This window comes from Lygodium microphyllum, unplaced genomic scaffold (genome assembly GCF_053477565.2).
Source record: "Lygodium microphyllum isolate KBCC unplaced genomic scaffold, Lygodium_microphyllum_v1.1.10 scaffold_42, whole genome shotgun sequence".
Taxonomy (NCBI): Eukaryota; Viridiplantae; Streptophyta; class Polypodiopsida; order Schizaeales; family Lygodiaceae; genus Lygodium; species Lygodium microphyllum.
Genome location: NW_028229525.1, coordinates 977,411 through 990,924, shown reverse-complemented (window position 1 = coordinate 990,924; position 13,514 = coordinate 977,411). Strand labels below are relative to the sequence as shown.

The 13,514-nt window shown below is 40.0% G+C and overlaps 3 non-coding genes across 3 annotated transcripts; 1 reads left to right on the top strand and 2 right to left on the bottom strand.

The window, feature by feature from the left end:
* Nucleotides 1–275: 275 nt before the first annotated feature.
* TRNAF-GAA (transfer RNA phenylalanine (anticodon GAA)) lies at nt 276–349 on the bottom strand. Its single transcript has one exon. It is a non-coding gene; the product is annotated as a tRNA-Phe (tRNA).
* A 2,335-nt stretch (nt 350–2,684) lies between these two features.
* On the bottom strand, nt 2,685–2,771 carry TRNAS-UGA (transfer RNA serine (anticodon UGA)). Its single transcript has one exon. It is a non-coding gene; the product is annotated as a tRNA-Ser (tRNA).
* Nucleotides 2,772–7,076: 4,305 nt separating this feature from the next.
* Nucleotides 7,077–7,150, top strand: TRNAR-UCU (transfer RNA arginine (anticodon UCU)). Its single transcript has one exon. It is a non-coding gene; the product is annotated as a tRNA-Arg (tRNA).
* Nucleotides 7,151–13,514: the final 6,364 nt, after the last annotated feature.

The window sequence follows — 13,514 nt, the reverse complement described above, 5'->3', positions numbered from 1 at the left end:
CCTGCATGTCCACTGACTTGTAGCCGGAACATTTCATCATAAAAGGCCTCTATTCAGGGCGGAAGGGTTAAGGACCTACCCGGTGTAAGGTCCGAGACTTAGGCAATAAAATGAAATGATCACTTTTGGCATCGTTTGCAAATAATATCAAAATAAGATTAATGTTAGGATCAAACAAATAGAGAGCTCTGTAGCTTTAGCTAAGACTCATAAGCTGCGGGTTTAATTGCATTTAGTATATAATTGTCCAGAGATTTCAATCTAATAATTCGCTATGTTTAGAAGTGGATTTGAACCACTGACCCAAGGATTTTCAGTCCTTTGCTCTAACCAACTGAGCTACCTAAACCATAAAAGAAATCATTGCCAATTATTATTACGTTATCTCTAAAGATTGTTAATTCATTTTGCATCTGTTAGCATTGAATCCGATCTCTCTGTCCTGATTCTTGCCAATATGAGACGGAGGTTTCTTGACTTACTTAACAGACAAAAAAAGGCAATCTCTAGTTAGTAAAGCGTTTCGAGGTAGCTCGCTGAGACGAAGCGGTTCAATTGATTCCGCTACTTGCCTACTCTTGGCGCTGCTAAGAGGTGCCCTGTCTGTGAGTTCTACCCCTATGAGTTATTAAATGGTTGTCTCTCTTTCCTAGTTTTCATTGGAGCTGGACGTGGCTATCCAAATAGCCACTTAATGTTAGAAAACGAAACAAACTTCATGATTCTTTGGGCCCGGGTCCGTATTCCACCGAAGCCACAGTTTCTTGTGATAATCGATTCGTTTCAGTTGTTTGGCCCTGAAAACTTGTGACTTGCAAGCAAAAGGACTTTCGGTCTTAGGTTTTAGAAATCCTTCCCAATAGTCAATGCGTGAATACTGAAAAGCATATCTTGGGTCAGTACGGGAACCAGATCGTGTTAGATAAAATAAATTAGGATAACGAGCCGCTTCGATACATGGACAGTCCCCGGATCACAAACCAATGGATGTAAGCGAATGGCGCGTCAGAAAGTTAGCTTGAATACCTAATCTATGTCACTCCATCGATTCTGCCGCCTTATGGGATGACCAGATTGCAAGCGAGAGGTCAGATTACGAATCACTCGGTAATCCACATTGGTGTAACAAAAAAGATGGACCCACGACCCGCAATCCAGATTCCCATAAAATCGCGCAACAAAGACGACTTTTTTGTTTGTAAGGTCTGTTATTGACATAGTTGCCCACGTATGCTATCGATGAGGGCATCCATAGCTTCCTAGACGAGATGACCACGCCCCTAAAATCAGACCAGCACTTCATCCGGCACTTTAGGCGATGAAGCGCGATGTGGAAAGGGGGATAAGAAGCAATCTTATCTACTTTGGAGTTTACGCCTGATGGATTATTCAATCCATATTCATACGATGCAGCCAAGTAAGTGGGGCTAGCGCCCGCAATTACAAAGAGTAATGGGTGATAGGGACTGAAGGAACGATGGCTGGCTAAGTAAGTGGTAACTTTTCTTTTTAGGGATCCAACGTTTGGAATTTTCCAATCGCATAAAGGGTCGAACGCCATTCAAATCGTTGCACTTTGCCTTTCCCTCTTCCCTTCAGTCGAGTGGCTGAAGCCCCTCTTCTTTTAGTCAATACGCTAAAGCTCCTCAAAGCTTTGCTTTGCAAAGCAGAGCAAAACAAAGTAAAGCAAAGCAAGCAAGAAAGTCTATAAAAAATAAATAAAAATAGCATAACGAATGAGGGACATGACAAAAGGATTGGCCCTTCAAAACATTTCAATATTACGTTTTATAAGCACCTTATTGTAAGTAAGTAAGTTTTTGTGTTCCAACATTATGTTTTTGCCAATACCTTGCGTCTTAACATTATATTTCTAATTATTGCATGCTGAAAAGTTTAGTCTTTGCGTTCTCACGTAGGATATAGCGATTTCTAAACACCTTGCCGTTTAGTTATTGCATTTTCGTCACGTCACGGGTTCGCGATTTCTAAGTATGATTTACTTTAAAGCTTACCATTTAAAAAGCGCAAAATACCATTGAAAGCGAAAAGGCTAAGCTTACCTTATTGTATTGAAGACGTTGCTTATCTTTGAAAAAAGTCGATTAACGATAGCCCAAGCAAAAATACCTTTTTGATTTGAATAGACGTTGCCGACAGCTCGTGCCTATAGGTGTTGGGTTGAGTCCCATGTTGCCGTTGCCATTACCATTTTTAGAACCTGGCAACAGACTTTTACAAAGGTGATAAGCCGGAGGAAGATGAGATGACGTCAAATCAGCATGCCCCGTTATCTCTAGGCGACGCATGTGCTACAATATTGCTAGAGATAAAGAGTCGCGAGGGCGTCCCTGGGTCGTACGTCTCCGCTTATATTGGTTTTTTACGTATACACTTAGTCGCAGAAAGCAGTGTAATCAAATGCCTAAAGGTATTCAGGTTGCCGGGATTGGGTTTATGGTGGTCCACATGCTGATGGACCTCCCAAAATGTTCCTTTCACCCGTTTGATTGCCAAGCAGCTTGTTATCGTTACTCGATTGCTCTTGAGTCGTGGTTTCAGGGGATGCAGTGTCGAATGGTGGCAAAGCGATTTGGCTTGGCTCTTAAAAAGCTAGCTTTCCCAATCAAGTTAGAGGGATGAAAAACATACTACATAAAAATGCTAACTTCTAACCATACTTACGGATGAAGAGGGATTCGAACCCCCGGTATTCAAAAGAATACTTCGGTTTTCAAGACCGACTCTTTAAACCGCTCAGACATCCATCCATTTTTTGGCAAGATTATGAGCCATCAATAATCAACCAACACAGGTTTTTGTAAATTACATGCAACACAAAAGAAAAACAAATAGGTCATATTGGCTGGGATGGGGGCCTAATTGATTTCTTTTTTTTCTCATCACATCTATTTTGGATAACACTGGTTAATAGATTCCTTTTTTTTAAGCTCAGTTATCTTTTTTTGCTTGTGTAAAGACAATCACTATGTTACGCTTTATTGAACACAACAACTAACATAAGGGTTTCTGTGGAAACTAAACTATAGGAATCCTTTCTAGCAAGTAACTAAATGGCTTGGCAAACCTCTAGCAAAGCTTTGACAGTTACGGGCTCCGCTTGACCTTTTCCATTGGCCGTATGGTCGACCAAAATTGATTGCGATTACTGAGGGCAAAAATTTCAAATTGCAGCCTTTTTGCTTGCCAGGTTACGATCTTTTGTCTTGACGCAGGCTATAGCCTAAATTACAAAGAGCTACAAAAGCATGCTGACTTAACGTCATCTCCATTTTTTGTTGCTTTCCATAATACATTGAAATTACTGTAATTTTTAAAGTAGCAATAAAAGGAATATCAGCTAAAGCAACGCATTGCATTGCTTAATAGTTTTAAGTTATCATTTAATGTAATCTACTTTAAGTTTGCAATAAAACAAAACATCAATGATAACGTTGCATTGTGGGATAATAAAGGAGATCTCTGTGATCAAGAAGAATGATTCGTAATAGCTTAAGTTTACTAGAATAACTTTACATGAGTTTGCAGGGGAGAGACAGAAATGTAAAGCTCACCTTTGAAATAACGAACTGATAAGCCTCAAAAGCAGATGTGTCACCTTTTTGTGGCTTCTATAGCGAAAAAAGGGATTCGAACCCTCAACCCCAGCCTTGGCAAGGCTATACTTTACCATTAAGCTATTTTCGCTGGCTCTCTTTGCACCTTGGCTGTTGAGTTAATTGGAATCATTGATTTGCAATTGACAGTTGATTTTGGCAAGTTCAGACCACCAATCTTAGGAAAGGCAAAAATTTATATACGAAACCACGTAAAATGTTTCGCCTTTCTTATCCCCTACGAGAATCGAACTCGTGTTTTCGACATGAAAAGACGATGTCCTAACCATTAGACGAAAGGGACTTATAGGCAGGCACCTGGCCTTATATTTTATGATCAAAATCCTGGCTGAGGATTCGTTAGTTGCTAATGTTTAAATAGTTCTAAGATTTGACAGTAAATAAGTGTGCTAAGGCATTTGCTTTATTACTTTTGTATGTTTTTTGGGCATGTGTTTATTTGTTTACTGGCTATTCTCAATATATGTGAAATTGTTGTCGGTTTATTAAACCATCTAAGCATTGAGTAGAGGACACCATTAAGAACCAAATCGGCCTCATTTAGCATATCACGAGCATTCAACACGGAATTGATTATTATATATTATTGTACCTTTAGTAACTATATCCGTATTAGATATTCTATTTTATCATCTGAAACAAGTAAGAAGATCTAATCCATATTCAACTTATTAAAGAATGTTAAAAAATAGTAATTTACTTAAGTCTATGAGAACATTTGTATAAATATTAAAGCAGTGCAATATTGACCTTGTTGAGAGAATTGGATGATAAAACGCACTTTATGCCAAATCAATTCAACAGTTAATAAAATAAATAGCATAATGGATGCGAGCATGATAAAAGCAAGCATAATTAGCTTTTTAAGCACCTTGTCGTTTTTGCGTTCCAGGATATGGTGCTTTCCAAACACCTTGTCGTTCTTGTGTTCTATGGCTAACGTTTTTGCGTTTTATGGCGTTTTTCAAACAATAAGTTCTTCAGTGCTATAAGAATCAACGATTAGACTGGTCCTTAGTTAGTGGGCCTTTGGCCTTGCCGATGATAAAACGTTTTATTGTTAGAAATCGATTTTAGGTTGATATAGAAGACATAATAAATTATTGACTCCTATTCAGTTAAGTGACGTTTTGTCGTTGATACGCTAAAGCTCTTTGGCAAGCGGTTTTCTTATAGTGTCGTTAGCCAACATCCGTTTTCTTGCATAAAGAAACAGTCATTACCAATCGAATAGAAGATAAAAAAAATAAACTAGCATTGCTTTGAAAGGTTTGTATAGATTTGTTTCATATAAGTATTGGTAACGGATGCACTAATCAATCGTTTTGCCATCAAAGTCCTTGAAACAATTACTTCACATGTGCCGGCAAAGTGCTGGCAAGTCATATCCTATTTCTTGCCGGCAAGAACTTAATATTTAAAGCCATAAAACGCAAAAACTAAACGCCATAGAATGCAAGAACTTACCTTTTTTAGAAAACAAGGTATTAGTGAAAATGCCATAAAACACATTAATGGCAAAGTGTTGACATGTCATATCCTATTTGAAACTAAATAACTTTAGCCTAAAGAATAACGTGGTTAAAGTTATAAAACACAAGGTACTGACGAGCCATAGAATGGCCAAGTATTGACGAGCCATATCCTATTTTTTTAGGCAAAAACAACATATTTAAAGCTATAACATGCAATAACTAAACGTTGTCGAAAATGCCATAAAACGCATTACATTGAAATGTTTTTAAGGGAAGCATGTACATTTTTAAAGGAACTGGCTACTCTTAAAGTACTAATATGGGTTTGCAGGGCCAGCGTATATCCAATAAGCTAGTTTCATATTAATTTTCTTCATATATCTTTCTATTTATCCAATACCCGAAAAAATCGTTTTGAAATAAAAAGGTTTTCTTTTCAAAGGGAAAAGGAATTGAAACCGATGCGTTGTGACTTTAAGATCTTTTACCTTTGTTTGCCGTTCATTCCGGCCTCTTTTATCTTTATTCACTTTATGGTTATCCTTACGGGCACGTTTACCAAATAACATAATCTGAAACAAAAGAGATTCGAACCCTCGACAGCATGGTTCGTAGCCACGTGTTTTAATCCCCTGGGGAGAGGAGAGGAAGTGAAATGAATGAGGATAAAAACGTGTCCTTTAGCAGGCCTGACATTGCCGCTAGGTGATCTAAGCGAATCGCCCATCTTGCCTTAACATACCAGGCTAGACAATCTAGCAAGGTGATGAACCAAGGCAAAGCAATTCCGTCAAGAGGTGTGCCAGCTTATATGACTTTAATAGTAAACAGCAAGAATGGCATCATTTTAGCTAGGCCATCAAAATCAACGATTTAACCATCAAATAAAATCTATCACGGATCCAGTTAAGGTGCCATCCAATCTCGCAGAAAAAAGATTATTCCAATAGCGCCTTAAGGTGATTTGCTTAGTATGCGCGAAAGCCAGCGATAGCACGTAAAATTATTATTTAAGTTTGAGTCTTGCATCCGGAGAAAATGGAGTTGAACCCTTCTCGCCCCGATCTTTTTGAATAAAACTACCAGATGGCTAACATCCTGTTTATCATACTATTCATTGTACTGTCTTAATCTTTATTCCATATATCGTGATATCTGGTTTAAAGTTTAAACCAATTCTCATACCATCTAAACTGTCGAATCCTAAACTCATTCTTTTCTTGTTGAAGAAACACTGTCCTCGATGCTAAAAGAGCTCGCGAACACTAAAGCGCTGATTACTCGAATAGCCTTCCGTACTCTCCGAGGGCACGCTTGTTTCGATCTAAGAAAATAAGCTCATGAACTTGATCTTGTTTCGTCGCCGAAATCGGATTTCATTCGTTAGATGACCGAAAAAAAGAAAGGTCTGACCCAAATATATCGTAAAGCTTCAGGTCATGCCTCCTGTATAGAATCGCCATGTGCTTGGTTTAGGGTTTGCCCCATTTTTTCTTTTACATGTCATTTTATCTCCCGAGATTAGTCTTCTTAGGATGGAACACTGGGCGCCATTAATAGCGGGCGGAATATCCGGAAACATAAGTAGATATTTATCTTGTATTGCCCTCATCTCGAATCGATGGTTGAGACAAAGCAAATCCAGAGCACAACATGTCTCCCTAAGGATGTGCTCTAGCAGCCGCATTAAGGTGAATTTGCTGGTTGCTCTGGGCCCCTATATATACAAACTGAAAGCAAATCGGAGTTTAAATTGAGGGACCATGTCCTATTCGACGTGTTGCCAGATAAACGTGGATATGTTTTCTGCTTGCTATGGGCACATCATAGTCAGGCCCAAGTGCCACTTCTTCAAACCTCCTTTCGTTTACAGAGAGCGGATTATCAAGAAGTGGCTAAAGCCCCTTGAAACGGAACAGATTTTAAGTATGTCATATTTACCTAGAAGTGTTTATAATGCATAGCATCCTTAGCTCAATCGGATAGAGCAACAACCTTCTAAGTTGAAGGTCACAGGTTCAAATCCTGTAGGATGCGGAAAGTCATTAGATCATATACCATAGGGAATGCTTTGCTTTTGTTTAGGGCTAGCAAGTGAAAACTATTTTCAACTGAACCAATTTCATGCTTCGGTCACTTTTCGCTTAATATATAAGGTTACCTGCCTTCCCTTCACTTCTGAAACAGCCATGAGTACAAAGAACCAATGCTCGGATTTTTAGGAAACGAAAAAAGACCTTGTCTTACGGATCTGGTCAAATATTTGACATTTTCCATGATTCTCTTTCTTTTAGGTATTCGGGAAATTCTACCAAATAAAAGAAATATCATTATCATGCCGACGTTAATTGGGTCAATGCCATTGACTGTCAATTTGAACTTTCCAGTATTTTCTGTTTATTTGGATGATATGATGGGTCAATCACTCGCTTTACTAATGTTAACGATGGCAGTTGCGGAATCCGCGGGCTGGCCATTCTGGCGGTAACTTTTCAAATTCGCGGAACCATTGCCATGGAATTTTCCAATCGCATAAAGGGTCGAACGCCATTCAAATCGTTGCACTTTGCCTTTCCCTCTTCCCTTCAGTCGAGTGTCAAATAGTTAGAAAGTTGGCCTGCTATGGCAAAAATGAATTATTATCTATTTCAAAGTGTGAAACAAATAATCCGAAATAATTTTCTTTTATTGTTCACTGATGAATTAATAATGAATTGATTTTGCCGGGATGTGTGCTGCCAAAGTGTCTAACAGTTTTTTACCCCGGCCCGTTACGTATTTTTAATCGTTCACCACCATCTATAATGTACGAAACTTTTATTGGCTTCTGCTAGTTCGTAAAGGTCATCTCTCTTTTTACGAACATTTCCCCTTTTATGATAAGCATCCGGTATTTCGGCAGATGAACATTTACTCAAACTCTAGCCGTTTCCGTTTATAGTGTTTCATTTGACAGCTGCTTCTATGATCCAACGAAAAGCTAGGGTTTCTTAACGTTCTTTAGCAATAATCTTAGGTACGTTACGAGTAGTCCCTGTGATTCTCACTTTTTTGACCTCGCAGGTAGGTTTAATGTTTTCTATAGCATTAGTTAAAAGTGTGATAACATGAATATTAGGTTTAGCTTGGAAAGGGGGACAAAAGGTCCGGAAAACAATAGCATAAGAGTATGTTCTCTTACCATCGGTCATAAGGGAGTAAACTAGTTTATTAACCAACCTTGTTTCTCTAATATCCAATTTCCAAACATAGCCGAATCTATTAGAACAATTGTATGTGCTTTGCTTGCGGCCTCTTTTAAATGACAAAAGCCCTGTTGAAGGTACATAAGGAGAGTTGCAATGGGATTAAGGCAGATGGCTCTTTGTCTTTGGATTTTTTACCGGTCGTTCTGATACAATTTCCAATAAGTTAGACCAGTTTAGGGAGGATGGACAAAAAGAGTCACCATTTGTTGATTTGACTTGTTTATTCGTATTGAAGCTTTAGGTCTTTTTACACCATACTTGAATCTGCCTTATTTTCAACCCGGCACTCCTTACGGATCTTTTACTCCTCAGATGCGATGGTGATTTACACCAGACAGATCTTTTACTCTACCTCCTCTAACCATAACCACGGGATGCTCCTACAAATCATGACCTTCGCCGAGGGTGTAAGCAATGATATTCCGTCGATTGCTTGAACGTGCTTTAGCTATCTTACATGAAGCCAGATTAGGTTTTTTTGGTGTTCTTGTTGAAACACGTGGGCATACTCCAAACTTTTAAGGACATTAATTCGAAGCTCAAGTACGTGTTTTGTGACGTTTCGCTTCTCTACGATGACGAAGCAATTGATTTATGGCGGGCATGTTTCGTAATCCGTATATTTTCTATCGCATACAGCCCCATAAAGTTATCGCTAAGGGTTTCTTTTTTTTGCTCAGCACTGTTAGCAAAGCGGCAAATATGATAAAAAACGTGTTACATGCTATACTGCCTATTTAAGAAGGGAACTACAAGGTACTTCCAGAGAAAGTGCCCTGTACAACGGCCATTCGCAACTTCCTACCACGATTTGGCAGTATACCCAAGACTGGTTCCCCAGAGGTTCTGCAACCATAGCGAACCCTAGAAGGGACCTGAAAGGGACTATTAAAGAGTTTTTAGGGTGGACTACCCTGCCACCAGAGCTGGTTCTCGAGGAATTAGACATGCCACACGGGTATCTAAGCTGGACTTATGGTTAAGTCTAAGGCTCCTAATACGTGGGAGGCCTCGGGTTCGGCCAGAAATTCCAACGCAGGTGCCCTGCCTGTCCGTTCGGCGAGTGTCCTGCCTGTCTCGTTCGGATGTGCAATAATCCAGCACCTAAGGCATATGCCACTACGCATGGCACTGAACCAAGTCATTCCAACCCATCGGCACACACGGAACAGTAAGCTATCGGAAAAAGGACAATCAGCGCTTGTCAAAGCCAGCTGCCATATATGCTCGCAAATGAATACTTCCGGTTGCCAACATATGTAGCGGTGCCCCGGGCAATGACCTGGCTGGGGATAATATAGACTCGGAACTGCATGCAGTTTCGGGTTCAGTGGCTCGGGCATTGCCCAAGCAAACGCCAGGGTCCATCTTAGAGTTAGGATTGAATGGGTTAGAGAGCTAGAAATCCACTCGACAGTTGTTTTCTGTTCCATGGAACGGTACGTTTATTTGCCGAATTGATACGATCTCCATCAGCAAGTTCGGTTCGGCACAGGTGTTATGGCACTCAGCTAGCCCAGCCATTCCCTCAGCAGGAACAATGTGATTCTTGGCCGGTAGACAGTTTCCAGTGGCAACTTTTAAGCCCTGTAACGGGAAACACAAGTAAACTAAGGTCAATGATCTCTCACTGCTGGGCTAGCAAATACATAGATTGAAAGCAGAAGGTCCACCCACGGTGTGCCTCGTGTGCTTCTGTGCACTTCGGCAAGCTAAGCCTCTGTGTGCCGTGCCAGCCCTTAGTGAGCATTCCTACGCCTTTGGCAATCACCCCGAAATTGCCAGCATCCCCTACCAAGCCCTGCCCTTCTTGCCCAAGAAGCTGGAATACCTAGCCTAAGCCCTTGAAAAAAAGCTGGAATTCCTAAACTTTAGGAGCCTTCAAAGGGAATCCCGTAGGCTACTGCCTTTATTCCAAGCTCTGGAACCGTTGGCGAGGCCTTGAAAGAAGACCTTTAAGGCATTCTCTTTCAATGAAGAACTTCCGTAGGCTACTGCCTTTAAGCAAGCTTAAAGCTGGAAGTACTAAGCCTTCGAAAGCCTTTCAAAGCCTTCTGAAAGCGGGAATACCTACCCGAGTGCTTCCCTATTATGGGGCCTCAATCCCGGGTAGGAAAAGGAGTAGTTATCACGAGGGTCTGCCATTATCGCACCCTATTTTCTTATTCTCATTTCTTCCGAAATCATCCTTTTTGCTTTAGGTATAGCACTAAGCCCACCATTATTAGTATCACTATCATCATATTCTCCTTCTCCTTCTCCACCTCCATCTCTTTTACTATATAGATAAATAGCCATCAATACACCAGTGAAACAACCCAGGTTTATAATCATTGAATTTTACAAATACCAGGGATAGTTGGACATTACATCTACCATACTTGTAGTTGCTTTTTCTACTACATCTGATGCTTTTTCTACTACATTTACTGCTTTTCCTAGCATATCCGTTGTTTCTGATGGTTGTGATAGTGCTGGCTTTTCTATTATGGTTGTTAACGATAACGCCTTTTCAAATGAGTTTACCGGATTTTCCTTGCCTCCAAACCTAACACAAAAATCTTAATACACATAAATTGTAACTAAAAAGCTAATAAAAGGACTAACCGTTTCTTATTCTCATTAGGATGAGCATTGGAGCTAATGAAAGGAACGTAACCAAACATACGAGGCTAGCTGACGGGATTCAAGGCCTGAAACTCTTAATCTTAACGTTGCACTAATTCAACTTTTGGCTTTGCAAGTCCAACTTTTAGTGTTGCAACCCATACTACAAACATAAAAACTAGGAAATTGCTTGAAATAACGACTGCAAGCCATACAATACAAGATTGTTTGAAATAATGACTGCAAGCCATACGGAAAATACAAAAACTAGAAAATTGCCATTACCCGCCTGAAACTCTTAATCTTAACGTTGCACTAATTCAACTTTTGGCTTTGCAAATCCAACTTTTAGTGTTGCTAATCCAACTTTTGGCATTGCAAACCATACGTAAAAATAAAGCATAAACACTAGGGAACAGCTTGAAATAACGACTTAAGGCAAAAACACTAAATCTAACATCAGAAAACCATGACCCTAAACTTGCATTGGAAAATGGAAAGCTAGTAAAGGAATAAGCCTTTAGTAAAGAACTAAGGTAAAATGGAAAGCTAATAAAGGAATAAGCCTTTAGTAAAGAACTAAGGTAATATGGGAGGCTAGTAAAGGAATAAGCCAAACGTAAGGAACCAAAATGACATGAAAGGCTAATAAAGGAACGAACTAAACTACAAGCATAACCCCAAGGGTATGGATAAAAAGGAGTGCCTTCGGGAACGTGGATACAGGTGGTGCATGGCTGTCGTCAGCTCGTGCCGTAAGGTGTTGGGTTAAGTCCCGCAACGAGCGCAACCCTCGTGTTTAGTTGCCATTACTCAAATTGGAACCCGGCAACAGACTTTTACAAAGGTGATAAGCCGGAGGAAGGTGGAGATGACGTCAAGTCAGCATGCCCCGTTAGCTCTGGGCGACACATGTGCTACAATGGCCGGGACAGAGGGTCGCGACCCCGTAAGGGCAAGCTAACCTCAGAAACTCGGCCTCAGTTCGGATTGCAGGCTGCAACTCGCCTGCGTGAAGCCAGAATCGCTAGTAATCGCCTTAAGGTCAGCCATACGGCGGTGAATCCGTTCCCGGGCCTTGTACACACCGCCCGTCACACTATGGGAGCTGGCCATGCCCGAAGTCGTTACCTCAACCGCGAGGAGGGGGATGCCGAAGGCAGGGCTAGTGACTGGAGTGAAGTCGTAACAAGGTAGCCGTACTGGAAGGTGCGGCTGGATCACCTCCTTTTCAGGGAGAGTTCATACTTATTTGGCACTTCGGTTTCCTGCTCACTCTTCCAAGTCTTGGAAGAAGTGATTTACACACCCCGAGTTTTTCGAAGCGATTGCCTTGTTTGCTTTGATGATGGCCTTTTTGACATTATTTGTATTTTAAATAAATTCACCGAATAACGAATGGGTTGTACCTGGAGCAGGGATGGGGGCTTGACTAATTCCTTCCTTCTTTTTGGTTTGGCCCTTTTGACCGAAAAGGTTAAGCATGGTAATTGATCATTTTATTTGAAATCAATAGAAACTAAGGTGTCTTTGGATTTTGGGCAATGACAGATTCGAACCACGTAAACGAGGCACTTTATTGACTGGGCTAATTGCCTTCATTATTTGAGCTAATTGAATAGAGGTTTTTATTTTGTTCAACGGTAGTTAGGATGTAAGGATAGATTCATTTCCTCCTCAAAAGACTGCACCATGATACAGGCTATTGTTTCGTCTTTTGGGACTCAACTAATTATCAATGCCCGTGGCATTCATTGGGATCGTTGGAGCTCAACTAACTAAACTATCGATGCCTATGGCTAACAAATTCATTTTATGCCCAAACAAACACGCAGACATGAGGATTTTTATTTATTTCGATCAAATGGATAAGGAATGTTAGCATTATTAATTAAAATAATCTATTGTATTAACCTTGGCTGCTTTCTGTCTGAGAGCCAGAGCAACTATGCAATTATTTGCGTTATCATAGAAATTTCGTATTTGCTTTATTTTCGAGACGCTATCTGTTTTTTTTTGTTTGATTTTTTTTTGGCATAAGGTAGATAATGAATTTATTTAGGAATTCGTATGCAGGAATCGAAAATGTAATCTGGCTGGTTTCCGATGGACAGAGCAATTTTCATGAATGTTGAGCACATACTTTGTGCCGGCAAAGCCGACGCAAGTTCCTTTTTTAAGTGCTAAAGCGTTTTAGCCTTTTGAACCAAAGCCAATAGGATGTAAATCGATCGACCTTTATCACCCCATATTATTATTTATAAGCCATAGCTTACTTCGATCTTATTTATCCTTCATAGAATCTTTGGAACTTTTTTGGCTGCTGCATTGTTAATTGGTATTTTTTTTTTGAAAGTTGGTCATTTTAGCCTTATTTTTGAAAGTTATTATTAATGTGCCTTCTTCGTTGGAAAGCATTTCCATTGGTTTATCTTAGGCCTAGTAAATTTCATTTTTTTAGCTTTGTCTTATTATATGAGTAATGGGGTTTGTCATTTATGGTAAGATTTCGGATTTATTTTAGATCTGTCTTAAGTTTATATTTT